The 13,327-nt window shown below is 40.6% G+C and overlaps 1 long non-coding RNA gene across 1 annotated transcript; it reads left to right on the top strand.

Annotated features, from left to right (window-relative positions):
• The first annotated feature begins 5,420 nt into the window (after window positions 1-5,420).
• On the top strand, window positions 5,421-10,786 carry LOC120752575 (uncharacterized). The gene is made up of 6 exons (XR_005700758.2): window positions 5,421-5,551; window positions 6,317-6,453; window positions 8,348-8,411; window positions 9,051-9,206; window positions 9,919-10,084; window positions 10,190-10,786. It is a non-coding gene; the product is annotated as an uncharacterized LOC120752575 (long non-coding RNA).
• Window positions 10,787-13,327: the final 2,541 nt, after the last annotated feature.

Here is a 13,327-nt window from a genome sequence, read left to right as displayed (position 1 = left end):
CTCATTCACATTTCAGGTGTCCTTTCTTGTGGTGCCACTGTGCCAGCCATCGCTGGGGGCAGCCCCTGTGACAGGGAAGGCTCAGCCTGCGGGCTCCCTGTGAGAGGTCTGAGGAGAATGGAATAACAGTGATAGCTACTGGCTATTTGTGCCAGATGCCCAAAGGACTGCGGTTCTGGAAAATGGTTAGGGCTTTCTCGTTCCCAGAGGGTTGAGAGCTGCACTGTGATCAGAAGAAAGCAAAACTTTGGGGATTTAAGTGACAGGAAGAGAGGGCAAGAAGGGATACCAGGCCAACCGAGCATTTGCTGTCTGACGTGCTGTTTATTTACGCTGTGTACCTCAGCTCAGTGAGTCATGCCTTCAAATAAGAAAAACCCCGAACTGACAAATGACCCATCGGAGGTTCCCCCCAGAGTCATTTTTTCCAGTAAGCAGCCAACAAGACGGTGTCTGAGGGAGAGGCTGACAGCACTTTCCAAGCACACTGAGAACACTTGAGAGGATGAGCAGCTGCTCGAAGCTGGGAAAACGAACGTGGCTCAGGGAGCGGGTGAGACGGGGGCCACTTTCTCCTGAAACATTTCCTAGGTATCTGGTTGCCTGTGGTGTTTCAGGCTTTCAGCTTGTGTCTAGATCAGAATATTTTTAGTGAACCCTATTAAAATGGAAAAGAGTTCCGGTCTAGGATGGAGAGATGGACAGGAAAAATGTGTGACAAGTTTTCTGCAGTGCTCTTCTCTAGAAGCTTCACGTGATGAGGCAGGGTAATCTCTGGAGTTAGCCGAGATCTATAAAGCTAAGAAAAAATGGATATGCCCTTCTGAAATGCAATCTTGCTACTTGGCAGATGGTTTTCTGAAAGTCTCTAATTTTATCAAATATTAAATGCCAAGTGGCTGATTGCCACGGTACTTCTTTTGCCTCTGAATTTGAAAAAAGAGTCCAGAATAATTTCTTCTGGAAAATACACTCTTTGTTTTTACATGGAAATGATAAGAAAAGGACCTCAACGATACTTTTCTGCAAAGGCAAAAAGATAAGAATAAGTAAGGAGGACCGTGAGTTAAAGCAACAGGAAGCAATCATGTTTTCATACCCAAATTTCCTTTCCCTTAGCATTCATAGTTAATTGGTTTGCAAAGAGCAGCTGAGCTGCACTGAATGGTGACTTCTGTGGTAAGCTGGTTTGCAGGGAAGCCAAGTCCACAGGACCAATTCATAACAGTTCACTTGCACAGCTATCAAAAAACTCCATTACCAATTCCTCGGTGGGTGGTTTTCCTCATCCAGTGGATTTCATTCTTTACAATGTTGTTGCTTAATCACCAATTCTAAAAATTCTAGCATATGTTTTAAAAATGTAATTATTTCAAATGTTATTTTAGGTAGAAGATGTATTTAGGCAAAACTCTCTTAAGCTTCAGGCTTCTTATTCAAAAGAAGTAACTTAAAAACATCTTTTGTGCACCGAGATAGCTTGACTGGCATCAGCTTGAGGATGTGATAGACAGAGAAATTAGAAAATAGTACTTTTTTCCTGAACACAGGTGAAGTCCAGCTGTGTCATTTAAAATCAGTGGTAAGTGAAAATGCTGTTTCCATGTCCAGTACCCACTTCCTGCTCCCTCTCTACTCTATCCCGTGTTTCTTCATCCTGTGTCCCACCAGCACAAGGCAAAGCAGGTTCCTGCCATTTGTGAATGTCACTCATAAACGGGCCCTTGGGCACAGGACTTGGGTTTGCAGACACGAAGTCAGCTGGAGCCTGCACTAGGGAAAAGATTGCTGCAGGCATTCTGTTTTTCCCTTGGTCTTCCTCGAGGCTCAGTCCATCTGGTTACTGTGTCTTCCTGATGTGCTTTCCCCCAGCAGACCAGAAGCCGTTCCGCAGCAATGGCCTCAGCTCCGCTGTCACCCGTGGCACAGCTCTTGCTCCCTTTCTCGTGCCGGGGCTGGGACTGTAGCAGCAGCTGATGTCGGCTGGGCTGGGCAGTGACACGGGAGGGACACTTCACAGGTGGACTTAGTCGTGTCTTAAAAGTTTTTCTTTTCCACATTTACTGACTCTTGTAGGTTTGGGATGATTTTTGCTTTTCTCTGGATAGCAGTCAAGGAAGGGCAATTTCCAAAGCTTGTCGAGTGTTGTAAGCCTAGAACCTGAAGGTAGCAACGGACAAAACCCTGAGTCATGGAGATCTGGCAGCTCGCTGGAGCTGGGCATGACAAGGTACGATGTTTATCAATGACCGTCTCTAGTTTTTGGTCTGGGTCACATAATTTTTTTTTCTTTTTCTTTTGTGACATTTAATATTTCAACACAATGGACTTAACAATGACCTGGAAAACTAAATGCTATTTGGCTTCTCGGTGAATATTGTGAGGATATTTAGTATTTTATGCTGTAGTCAGCTCGAAAAGAGAAAACCTAACCAGGGAAAATAATTTGGTTTGGGGGGTTTTGTTTGTTTGTTATATTAGGCAACAGCTATGCTCATTTCACCAGCTTCTGTCGCTCAGTGTTATTCTTAGACTCTTATTCTCTCTCGCCTTTAGTCGTGCATTTCCAAGCCAAAGAGTTTTGGACATGGCCAAACTTGGTCCCGTTAACCATCCTTCTCCGCACCCGTTGCAGCTCGGCTCGATTGTCTCTAAACTGAGAGTAATGAGAACTGCATTTCACGTTCAACATATTGGTATTGCATAGGCCGATGCATTGGTAAGGCTTCGTAAAAATGTTGACTTTTCCTGATTCTTAAACTAAGATGATTCCACACGCGTGTCTGTCCCAGATGAGCTTTCCAGCTTGCCAGGATGGGATATGGGACATGGCGTTAGGAGAAGGAGGAGGAGCTCTCTAGATGAGAGCCCTCTGTCCCCATGCCGAGGCGGACACCGTCCAGTGGCACACGCTTTATCTTGGGCAAGAGCTGACAGAGAGAAGAGCAAACCTATGCGATGAATTTCTTGTGACTGGGGGAGTTGCAGTCTGGTGGAAAAAGCATGGGTCTGATGTCCAGGTGCCAGGGCTGGTTTTGTTTATGGAATAACCTTGAGGAAATCATCTCTCTCTGTACCTCGGCTTTCCCCTTAACAGCATTTACTGCTCTCCTTGTCAGGCGTTTGAATGTCGATCGATGACAGAGTCTGTGGATCTGCCAGGTTGCATTCCAGGGGCATCACAAGCACTTGCCATCAACTTCATGATAACTGACATTATTCTGTCCTTTCTAACTTAAGGAAGAGCTCCTTGTTAAAACCTTGTCTCTGTTCACTGATGGGACTGCAGCCGCAGGGGGGTTGTTCTGGATATGGGCCAAAGGGGAAAGCTCCCAGCTTAGGAAAACTTTTCTAGGAATTTACTGAAGAGGAGTTATGCACTTAGCTCATCTGTGGCCCTGATGCCTGTGGCCCCCTTCAAACACAAAAGCTTATCCAAGGCTTATTTGTCCAAACAAATCAGCTGTTTTGGAAAACTCCTTGCACTTCTAGGGAAACATGGATGAGGTTCTTAATACACCAGTGGTTTAACTTTTGAGGATTTGGGAAACCTCTAACTTGTATGCTGGCATAAGACTTTCTGATTTACTGGATTGATTGATTTTTTTTTTTTTTTTTTTTTTTTTTTTTTTTTTTTTTTTTTTGCTAAATGTCTTTGCCTCTTTCTACTAAATAATTTGTTTACCCAGTAAATGCCTGGAACCATTTGTGGAGCCATGGTCAAAACATGCCTTGAAAAAACGTGGAGTTCTCTGCCACTGATTCCTTAATAGGCTGAATATTTTCCAAACTTCTTTTTTCCATATAAAATTATCTAGAAGTTTGTGGTGAGCGGTGTACAATATAACAATAGCATAGCTATGAAATATCAAATGGCAAAGATGTGATTCATGGCTCTATTTTTCTTGTCTCTGTTGCATTCAGGAGAAACCTCCTCAGATTTATTTCCCGGTGTTCACTTTGTAAACCGCTCACTGTTCGTACAAAACAAAGACCACGGTGGGCCTGAATACATTTCTGTAATGTGAAAAGTAAATTGTGCCAAAAATTCTTATTGATACTGACACCGTTTAAAGATTAGATTGTTCCATTGCACTTCAGTTAATTTAAGATTCTCAGGATTTTTGACACCGTTTAATCCTTAATGCTTTTTCTTACTTCCTTGACTTTTTTTATGCTTGGAATACTCTGAAGAAGTTGCTACCTGTGCAATACCTGTCTTCTCTTAGGGACAGTTGAGGTGCCTATAAAAGCTTCCCCGGTGCATAAAATTGTCCAAAATTCCGGTCCCTGGTGGCTGCACCTACCTAGGAGAGCTTTTTGTTGTTTCAGCCTTAGACTGAAATTCTGTGATGGACAGTGAAAATCCTGCATGTCTTTTTCTGGTTGATGATGACGTTTGCTTATTCAATACTTGAATGTTTTTAGTTCTTTTGTAACTAGATTCACTTTTAACCCGTTACTCAAAAGCAAGGTGTAACCCAGTGCCGCAGTGGTGCTTGAGGTGCGTGATAAACTCTTGTTTCGCCCGCAGCGCCTGTGAGAGCGAGAGCCCCTCTCTTCCCACTCCTGTTCTTTCCCCTCAGTCTTCTGCTTGCCAGTGCTTTTGCCAGCCCAGTGACTACCTGGTTAATCTGCTGTGACTGTGTGGCAAAATGTACCTCTTCCTGCTGTTACCCTTAGGTGGCATTACGTGACACTTGATTCATGGAGATGTGTTAAGTGAAAATTAATTACCCCACCTGCCCCCGAAGTCATCACCATCATCTTTAGCCAAGTGGAAAACAACTCCCAAACCAAGTTCAATTGCTTCTGTACGCTGCCGATCCTGGCATTTTTAATATGCTTTCCGTTTAAATGTCTTAAAACAATTTATTTATTATGGACTCTGCCTGTACTTTGAAATCTGTGTGTTTGCACGTACATCCCCTCCTTTAAATTTTATTTTGGGGACAGACAGCAGGTGGTAGCAGCAATAGGAGCATCAGAAATGTGCTAGCACAAGCCTCTTGCTGTGTAGCACATGAAACCACCCTGTCTAGCTGACATTATGCAAAACATTAGAAAGGAAGAATGATCTATATTCTAATTGAAAGAAAGGAATTGTTTATTCAGAGCAAGCTGATCTAATTTAGAATAATAAGAGTTATATGAAATTATTCACATCTAACTAAACCACGGTGCAATAGCATTATAGCAAGGTCACCAGCCACAACAGTATTAAAGAATGCTTAAATGACAGCCAACTTGCAGCCAAAGAGCCTCATTAGCACTCACATGAGCCCCACATTGCTGGGCCTGGCATTCATCATTGAATACCATATGGATTGTTTGAAGCAGAGTGGTACACAGGGTATTTCATGAACTGATTTTATTTTAATCCTTTCTGAAATACTGTGATTATCATTTAATTAGGAAAATGCTGCCAATCGGACCAAGCATGCGGGGGATAGAACGTTCTTGGATGTAATAAAATCCTCTGGAGTCTAGAGGGAGAAATTCAGCTACTGCTCAAATCATGGCAAAGCACCGAGCTCCCAGATCAAGAGGGGTAGGAGTAGCCATTTCCTCAGAGTTTCCTAAGTGGTGGTACCTTTCACTGGGACTAGTACTTGCTAAGCCATGAGATGGTTTTTGAAAATCTTTTGTACAAGTGGGATTGTTTTAATTACCTTCTTGGAGAAAGTGCAGATTGATCACAGTAGGAAGGCTCTTACATGAAAACAAGTCTGAGAGTCTAATTCTGATTTCATCAAAAAGGATAAGAAATATTTTATCTCCCTGTGGGTCACCTTCATTTCTCTCTCTTTACTCTGAAAACTTTTTTGTGGAAGGGAATTATGAGGTCAAACAATACTACCGAATTTGCTAATACTTTTATGTTGATTTCCCCTAGTTATTTCTGTTTCAGTCTGTATTTCCAAGGTTTCTTATTCTATTCATCAACTTTTTCCCCAAGTAATTTTTCAGCAACACTCTCTTGAATTTGGTTAATTTTCCTTTATAAAGCCACTGTAACTTGTAAAAGGATTTTTAAAGGGTTTCAAATACTAATCTAACATAGAAAAAATCATTCCATGGAAGTGATTATGGCTTCTTCTGTTTACCTGGCATTTGGTCCAACAGGAGTTTGGATTTTTAAGTATTTATGTAACACAAGGGTAAAAAGGGACTCAGTCAGAAAATTGCTTTGCTCCAGAGTATGGAGTATAAGTATAAAGTATATATACTTTATACTTATATAAGTATAAAGTATAAAGCCTTTTGAGATGTTAAAATGTCAGAACATAATTAACTACTTACCAGTATCTTTCAGAAAGCAAAAGCCGTTCTTGGAGATGCAGCAGCTATAAAGCATGAAATCCACCATCCTAAAGCAAAATATGGATCATTGCCATGAAGTTGCCAGCAGTGAACTGTCCTGAACTCTGCTGTAGATCTCAAGCTCTTTTGGTGAGTTTTCAAAGGATTATTGGCGAATCAATGTTTTCACTTGACTGGAAGGTAGGATTCTGGTATCTTGCTTACAGAAGTTTAATGAGCTCATTTCACCTTTAAAGTATATTTTTAACAGGGATTTGTCTTTCAGAAATAATGTAGGGTCATTTATATCACTGAACACCTGACATACAGAACTGCAGCATTATATTCTTTAGAAAAGAACCTTCCCTGAGGTGTATTTGATATGTGAAAATGAGTGACTAAAGTTCTGTCACAGAGTCATTGTAGGTGAAAACAGCTTAAATCTCTACTTGACAATATGAAATTAATGATTATAAATAGAAACATTTAAAATTATTGAGAGCATTACAGTATGATAATCTTCATGTTTCAGTATTTTAATAATCATGCTGCACCAAATCACAATGGTAACTTAAATTTAAAATGCTCATAACAGTTCTCATAAGTGGGTTTTTTTTCCAAAATGGTGCAGCTTCCCTTTTCAATCCCTCTAACAATCCCTCTGACACCATATTCTGTATGTTCCTGTGGAGGCTTAGATCCAAAGTCTCCCTAAATTTTAAACTGACATCTAGAACTGAATCACTTTGGGGTTGTGGCTTTTTTTTTTTTTTTTAAATAAGGAAAAGATCCAGGTCACTGCAGTACAGACATTTAACACCATATTTTGCATGTGACAAAGCTGGTACTAGCATCAGTAGAAAGGAGGAAAATGAGAATTGGACTAGCAGAAAATGAAATTATTGTTATATTTTATTTGTTGAATGAAAATGTGGAGATGGCTGTGTCTGCTCTTAGATGGAAAATGAATTCCCGTGCAAGATAAATAGAATGCTAACTGCTAAAAGCTGTGCCAGGTAATTGGCCTTTTACAATTAGGTAAGGCTCTGTGTGACCATCAACCAATGTCTTAAAAATTACAAAAATGGTTACTTAAGGTGACAGAACAAGCAAAGGGTATTGAGACTTGCTAATATATTTGGAGCTGAAAGATTTCAGATGAAAGAAAAGAGTTGCTCTTTCTCTGTAAGTGCAAATGAGATTTATAGGAGGTTTAGAACTGATTTTTGGGTACAAGTCATCTGGAAATCATTGAAAGAAATGAAAATGACACGAGGGCTACAAGGAGTGAGGATATTTGCATCACAGCGCTGTTGCTGTTGTCTCCTCATGTTCTGAGAACAGAAATAGATTTGTGGCTGGCCAGGGAGAACACTGCTTGCTGTGGGACTCGTGACTATCCTTAACAAATGGGACTGGGTCAAGGTTTAGACTTGGTATTAAATCAGAAGATGAGGAAATTTAATTTCATATCTAGGCAAACTGCGGCAGTTGATAACTGGTGGCAAAAAATAGCTGGTTTTCTGTGTATGTGGATAAAAGGGAATACCAATTGGAATTGTCTATGGAAATGGGAAAATTTAGTGAATTGAGTGATGAACTGCTGCTCAGCACAAGCAAGGAAATTAAAAACCCAGTCAATATATGGCTTAGTATTTTGGCATGTATATCAAATGCTACTTGCACATCATCACTAGCTAATTTTTTTAAATTAAACTCACTCTCACAAAAACCCCAAAACTCTCACAAGTTAAATATTTTATATAACATGTGTATTTCTTTTTTAAGTTGTGGAACTGTTGACCATTTTCTTTTTTTACTTCATTTGCATGAGGAAAGGGAATAGGGGAGAAAAGGAAGAAAAATAGAAAAAGCAAATATGTTAAATTATTTCCTTTGAGCATTGTGCTTGCTGCAGCTTATTTTTGATTCCACAAGTTCACTAAACATTGTTGGGATGACAAATGGCAGGAGGAGTCAAAGTGTCTAAAAAAATAAATCCTAGTCCAGCACAGACTTTAGGGGAAGTATTTATCTGCTGCAGGGAGAAAACCCAAGGAAGGAGCCCAAGGGAAGGTTGTCAGAAGGTGGGGTAAATGTAAGTGGAGGTAAGTGTCACACGCACCAGGAACTATGAGAAATGTGCTTCTTTTGAGGGAAAGGAACAATTCCTCATGGTGATTTTAAAAGGCTCTTGCTCAATGAACCAATGTCTATGCCAGCTGAACAATCTGGGAAAGAAGCTTTAAATCAAACCCTGTCAGAACAGCCTGAGCAACAAAGTCTTGGTTTGGGTAAGAGCCTGCACTGGGCTGGGTGGCTGCTTTTTCTCTAAGACATCAAGTTAGTCTCTGTGTTAATTCTTCACAGGTGTCACAGTGGCAGGGTGCCACGGGGATTTGTTGAAGTACCTGCAGCCTGGTGAGGTTGGGCTTCCCAAGCTTAAACAAAGACCAGTTCCTGCATGCAATTCTTTAAAATTTAATTGCTGTATCAAGTATGACCAGCAAGTTCTATGGGGCTGCAAGGTTTGTGTCCTCCACCCCACCATGCACACATTGTGCATTAATATCACTGACAGAAGGGGCTGGGTAATAAAGCTCAGTGGGGATCCCTAAATCTAGAAGTGCAGAGACACCAGGCCTCACAAGAATAAAGATTAGCAGCCAGCACAGCCACACAATGGGAAACAAAACATTTGGAGTTAAATCAATGTGCTAAGTTAACAAAATTTATTTTCTGTTCAGCCACTCCAACATATTGTGCAACTCTGTACTACTCTGTGTTAGCAATTGGTGCTTCTTCTCATAAATATTGTTTTGTGGAAGCTGCCTGTCTCCACAAGTGATGGAAAATAAAGTATGCATGAAGATGAGACAACAGCCAAAATTAAGTATACACTGGTAAGACCAACTTTGAGCTGTAACCTTAGATACCATGTAAGATTCTAGTCCAATTAGTGTCAAGTGTTCCCTTCTCCAAGATAATTTACAGTTTGGCTAAGTGTATAAAAGCATGTAAATCTAAAGCTGGAGTTTTAGCCTCAGTGCTCTCTCCAAACATATATTCTCAACAACAGCAAGTGCTTTATCTAATTTACGTTTCAGAGGCTGCTTTGACAATTTTAAGAACCCGTCTATTTCCGACTTAATCTAAAATTACCTAATGACGCTTGTAAGCTGTTCCATTGCTTTAAAGAATCATCCTAAAAGCTGTGGTATTGATTGGCTTAGAGGGGAGTTCATCTCCAGTGTGTCTACCGAAGGATCCAAGGCCAGGAAGGTTTACTAATCATTAGCTGCAGTGGCTGTTTAAAAGTTGGTAACATGGATCTAAATTGTCCTTTCACAAGTATTTTGACATGTCAAGGGAATGAAAGAGGAGGAGGAAGTGGATTCTTTGCTAGTTTTGCCATCTCTTTTGCCTGAACTAGACAGTATGAGTAGAGATATGGAAGGGAAAAATTTGAGTTTTAAAATTTCTGTCTTAGGATTATACAGTAAGTATGTGCTTTCTCAGTGTTCCAAATGTCTGCTGTTCACAGTTTCTACAAACTTCTTGATCAGTTGTGAAAACTTAGGCAAAACTGTGAAGGCACATTGTTTTTTTTCATAGCTGCCAGACGTGGATCTCTTTGCATGCTGTTTGAAGGGAAACGGAGTGCAAGTACAGGTGCTTTCTGTAACAGGAAAGGTTACTCACTGACTAATAGGATTTCTCAGTCTGCCGAAAATCCACTGTCACTTTTGAATGAGAAGGAAGTGTCATGCCGATAAATCAGGTAGGCAATAAACAAATTAGCATATGGTGGCAGGAAGCAATGAGTGGCTTTGACAAGAGTGCAGTCTGGTACAACGCACATTTCACTATTTTCTGTGTTTATCAGCCTGTCAGTTTGTGACCGAAGAATATACAATCCTTCTGAAGCCAAAGAAGAATTACCCAAGATTTGATCTCTGTTCTAGCTGCAGGTTTTTTCCACTGGATTTCTAGATAACAGAAGTAAAATATTTCTAGCCACTTCATTAGTAGAAGGCTTTTTTTTTTTTTCCCCAGTTAAGAATAACGAGAAATGCATTGTTTCAATATAATCAATTATTTACTAGAAGATTAGGGGCTTTTGCAAACCCTGCTTTATATTTGTAAATGCATCAGTTTAAGAAATAATTGTCAAAGGAGCAGAACAGTGCCTTGTAATTTATTATTATTATGTACAGGCTACTAATAGATGGTTTTGTTTTTTGTTTGTTTGGGTTTTGGTTTTTATTTTTTACAGCACACTAGAGGTTCTCAAAATTTAGAGCAGAGATTAATTTGTTGTTGCAAAGATTATGTGATGGCATGACCCATGTCCCATTGATACAAATATCAGAACTCTGTAACCTCCAGTGGTACCAGAAGTGGATTTGCAGGTTCCCAATCTGCTGGTTGAAGAATTGGGAAAAATCATCATTAAAATCTGAAAGCAGTCATGCAGGACAAAGCGAGGTATGTGTGTATGTACATATTTTGGAGAAAAAGGCAGCAGGGCAGTTGCTCAAATCTTTGAATTGGGAACATCAATTAAGGAAAAAGAACCCCTTTTGTTCGACAAAGCAGTTTCGTACCTTTTTGGTTAAGACTTGCACAGCCTCTCTTTCCAGTTCTGAACAAAGCACGTTTACATGGCTGGGTGTGGAGAGTCAGGGTAGCCCCTCACGGCTCTGCTTTGTGGCTGCAGGAAGCAGCAGGAGCTGGAGCAGTGGGGTGCAGGATAAGGCAGAACATGAAACGCTGCCCTGAAGAGTAAACACTTTTCACTACCTGCCAATTATTTGTAGTTCAGGGAAGCAGAGAACTTATTTCAGTAATTTCAACAGGTTTGAGATGAGGTCACCTTTTGTAACTCAACTCTTTTAACGCCAAATAAAATTTCATGCAAGGCAAGGAGCTGAGAAATACAGTTACTAGTGATTTGCCCTACAACTTGTATGATGTCTCTAGGCCTATTGTTTCAGCTAAGAGGATGGATAATGCTCAAAGAAAATGAAAGTTTCTGTAAATCCTACATTTATCTTCTCCATGTAGGTAAGTATTAACAAGAAAAGTTATCTGTAAAATTATCTACATTGTGCCTTTCTTTGCATGCAAAAAACTCCAGCTAAATCTTCACTAAATGCAATGGCACCCTTCCATGGCCTACAGCTTCACAATTTGTTTAGATTCTATGGAATAACCATTCAGATGTTGTTCATTTTTAGTGCCGTTTGATTACTTGTAATAGGCAATCATAGTAATAATATAAGGATATATGAAAAAACAAATGTCCATGCTAATCATAAACCCAGACTATATCGGCAGTATTTGGGTGAGAGCTTATTCCCATTTATTTGTTCCTGACACACTTGGATGCTTTTTACAACGAACAACATAACACCGCAGTCCATGATGACAGACTGGCCTCCAGGTTTGGTCCTTTATCTGTGATAGGAATGACATCTGCTGAAACACATCTGGCTTGTTTGTTAATAGAAGAACTCCTAAATGAGGTGTCTGTTACCAGCACAAAGTGAGGGGAGAAGAAGGAAAAGAAAAAGAGGTACAGGAAAGGATGTGTGAACAGAGGACATGAAGGTGGCTTCAGGCTGTACCTGGTGTAGTTCAAGGGAAGGTGCTGAGAAAATTGATCTCAAAAGAAGTCTGTCTGTGTGATATGGAGCATAACCCCAGCAGGATCACTATGGGAATAAAAGACCAAGCTTTTCTACCCAACAAAGCAGGCAGGCCTAAGGGAATGTGAAAGGGGCTGTCAGCATCTAAATCAGTCTGTTGAGCATTTGCCTTCCACAACAAGGCTTGGCCTGTCAGAGAGGGAGCCTGATGACATTGGTCTCAAGAGGGAAACACACGGCAATGCTGCACCAAAGAAAAGTGACCTCTTCTCTCACCATGGGATAATAAAGACAGTATTTGCCATGGACCTACACCTTAAGAGAGGGTTATCAGCACTTAGGGGACTGAAGCAGCATAGGTTAGTGCAGGCATTGGAACTTCTCTCCATTGGTTTCCGCTTAACTGAATTTTTTTGTTTGTTTGTTTTCAAAGATGACACAAAATATCTTCGGTCTTGTGTTGCCCTGGTCAGGCTCTTGTCCTGCCCAAGGTGTACCCTTTAAAGGCCCTTCAATAAATAACTATTCTCTAGTTCTCTTCAGTTGTTTCAGGTCAGTCTTCTTGAGGCATCAGTTTATTTTGCTGAAAATGAATTGGTGGTGAACTCTTCCTTCTCCGACTTTCGTTGGCAAGCCAGAAACTATAAAAAGGCAGCTTTTCCTAGACTTCTCTTAATTGTTTTCTAGAGTTCCCTTGTACAGGTAAAGTTATGTGCCTGAGCCATGGAGCATCCGTTCTATACAAAATCTAATTCTGCAGCGTTCTCCCTGGTGATGTGATTTCCCTATCAAACACCTATCTCTGTGGGGGTGGGAAGCGTTGCCAGAACAGGCTTCCAATTTGTTGTTGCCTTCTCTGGATACCTTTTGGAAATTTCTTATGTGACTGATTAAAGCAAATTGTTGCTATTCAATGTAATATTGTACAAAGGGTATATTACCTGTGTTAGTGAGAAAGCCATACTGGGCAATTTGAATTAGGCTGGAAGAGAAATCGATGCATATTTTCAACTCGGTCCCTCTGTTAGAGTGTTAGATTATTATTAATATTTAATTGTCATTAATATTTAAATTGCAGAGGCTTTTTTTTGCAGACAGTTAGATGAGTGCACCTTAGTAGCCTCCATGACCTTACCTGAGTATCCTCACCAGCTAGGTTGTGTGGGATGGAACTCAGTCTCATTTCTGGCAAGAGTGGTTGTACTTCTGGGAAAGGGGTCTTCAGGAGCCTCCTGTCCTCTGAGTGAGTTCAATGGCTGAAGTTTGGAAAACTACTTTCCTGTCTGGGCTTTGGGGAGGGCCTGTAGTGGCGTTGGCACAAAGGGGGCTGGAGGGGCAGATAGAACCCCTGCACTGTCTCATTTAGGCTGGGC

The sequence above is a fragment of the Hirundo rustica genome, chromosome 5 (assembly GCF_015227805.2).
Source record: "Hirundo rustica isolate bHirRus1 chromosome 5, bHirRus1.pri.v3, whole genome shotgun sequence".
Lineage (NCBI taxonomy): Eukaryota > Metazoa > Chordata > Aves > Passeriformes > Hirundinidae > Hirundo > Hirundo rustica.
This window is presented reverse-complemented; position numbering and strand designations above follow the sequence as displayed.